Source organism: Dromaius novaehollandiae, unplaced genomic scaffold (genome assembly GCF_036370855.1).
Source record: "Dromaius novaehollandiae isolate bDroNov1 unplaced genomic scaffold, bDroNov1.hap1 HAP1_SCAFFOLD_76, whole genome shotgun sequence".
In the NCBI taxonomy this organism is placed as follows: Eukaryota; Metazoa; Chordata; class Aves; order Casuariiformes; family Dromaiidae; genus Dromaius; species Dromaius novaehollandiae.
In genome coordinates this window covers 370,001-372,500 of record NW_026991488.1, presented here as the reverse complement: position 1 = coordinate 372,500, position 2,500 = coordinate 370,001, and positions in this window count along the sequence as shown.

The following is a 2,500-nucleotide window of genomic DNA, read 5'->3' as shown; positions in this document are numbered from 1 at the left end:
GCCGGGGAACGTGAGGGAACAAGCAGGCTTGGCGGCGGCGAAAAGGCGGGCGGGGGGGGGGGGGGGGGCGCGGGGGGGGGCCGGCGGGCGGACGGCGCGAGAACCGATTAAAAAAAAAAAAAAAGGCGCGAACGGCGCGGGTTCGCACACAAGCACCCTCCGCTGCCTTGTTGGGGGGGGGGGGCGGGGGGCGCGCGCCAGGCGCGGTATCACGGGTTGTTGGCGGGCCAGTGCCGCCCTGCCCCGCTGACGGCGCCTGTGTGGAGTGTGTGTTTGTGTGCGCGCGTGCCCCGCCCCGGGGCCCCCCTGCTGCCTCGGGGCGCCGGTCAGCCCGGGGTCAGGGATTTCTGCTGAGGCGGGGCGTTGAAAGCAGTGCGAGGGGAGCAAGGCAGGCACCAGGAAAGGGAGGGGGTAAGGGGCGGCAGCGGCCGGGCAAGAAGAAAGAAAGAAAGGAAGAAAGAGGAAAAGAAAGAAAGGAATAAAAGGCAGACAGACAGACAGACAGACAGACAGACAAGACCTAGAGACCTAGATTCGTAAGTGAGCACCTTCCCCTGCTGTAGGACCGCGTGCCGGGGCGGGGCGGGGGGGGGGGGGGGGGCACCGCGCTCCCACACAGAAAACCGAGAAAAATCAGCAAGGCAGGAAAAGGAGGGGAAAAGACGCGCGTGCTCGGAAACGCAAAGAAACAAGAGCAAACCCGAAAAACAACACGACCCCAAAAAGAAGCGAGCGGAACCCCTTGCCCCGAAAGAAACGAACAAACAAACAAGCGAAGCGCTCGAGCCGGGGGGGGGGGGGGGGGGGGCGGACGACCGGGGGTGCGCGGCGGGCCGTCCCGGTAGCGGCCGGCGCAGCGGGTCCGCCGTGGCAGCGGCCGGCCCACGCCCCCGGGCCTGGGAGGCTGCCTTGGCGGCGGCCAGAGGGTCTACCGGCTCCGGGAGTCTCGGAGGGGCGAGCCGGTCGACGCGGCTCCGCTGGGTCTCGCGGAGGCGAGCAGGTCGACCTGGATCCGGGGGTCGCGGAGGGGCGAGCTGGTCGACCGGGCTCCGCGAGGCTGCCTGGGGCGCGCGGCGTGCCGGTCTACCCGGCTCCGGGCTTGGGGCTCGGCCAGCCGGTCGACCGGGCTCCGGGAGGCGCGAGGAAGTGGCAGGCCGTCTCCCGGGTCCGCCTCCCACGCTGTCAGCAGGTCTACCCGGCTCCGGCGAGACTTGGCCGCCCTTCGGGGTGGTGACCGGTAGACCTGTTTCCCCCGGCTTTCCTCTGGAGCGGCGAAAGGGGTCGCTCTGCGTCGCTGCCTCCAGTTACGTCATCGTAGACGTGGGCCATTCCCGCGCCCCTCCCCGGTAGGAGGGGCGGGTGTCCTTTGGCTCTCCGGCGCCGCCTGACTTAGCGGTACGACTGTAGGGGAGAGAGGTGAGCAACCACTCACCTTCCGGAGACTGGCTCCCGGGCGCCCCCTGCGCATGCAGCCGACTTGCGAGAGGGGTGAGGCGGCCTGTGAGGGCAGGCAGGAGCGGTCCCGTCCCGGTTCTCTCCACCGGAGCGCGCTTGGTGCGGCGGCCTCCCGGCAGCTCCCTGGCAGCCCCGCGAGCGTGTCCCAGGTGCCAGGAAGCGCGGAGAGCGGGCTCGCCGGCGGCTAGTGGCTGGAGCGCGGGTTGGCCCGGCGAGAGCAAGAGCGAGAGCGAAGGGGGGCACGGGGGTGCCCCGTGCGGCTCCGGCTTCGGGGTTCTCCGCCGCAGGCAGCGCGGGGCGATGCCAGCGCTCCGGCTGCCGATCCCATCCCTACCCGCACGCAGCGCCCGCTGAGGCGTCCCGGGACACGTCGCAGAGGCCCCTCGGCGGGCCGGTGCTTCCCTGCTCGCCCTGTCCCAGGGAGCGCGGGGGGGTGGCCGGTGTTCAGGCTCGAGCGGGCACCTCTGGCAGACGCTGCTCCCTCACCCCCATGCAGCGCCCGCCGCTGGCTGCCTCCTCGGTGGCCACGCCGGGCAGGGCAGTTGGCTCAGGACCTGACCGATCTCGATCGATCGATGAGGCCGTTCGGGTCGCGTCGGAGAGGGCCCCCGGCGGGTCGGCTCTTCCGTGCTCCCCGTCACAGGGTGCGCGGCGGTGTCCGATGTTCAGGCAGGGGGGTCTCCTCTCCAGCGCGCGCCCCGTGGTGTGCGAGGTGCTGCCCGCTGGAGCGGCGAGGGGCCGCTTTCCTCGGGCTTCTTTCACCGAACCCGGCTCTGCGAGGCCGAGTGGCCCTGTGAGCTCCCAGGCGTCCGAAAAACCTGCGCGAGGCGTCGGCGATGGTCCCAGCCCCGGGTCGCCGGGTGCCGGCCGCAAGCAGCTCGATGGGTGGGGGTGGCGAACCGAGAAGCAGGGGCGAGTTGGGTGCCAGCCCACCCCCCTGGGTGTGCCGCGGGGGCACCGTGCTGCGCGGAAAAAAAGCGAGGGCCGGGGGCGTCCGCCCCCCGCCGCCTAGAGCTGCCGGACCCCCCGCCTGCTGCGGAGCGTG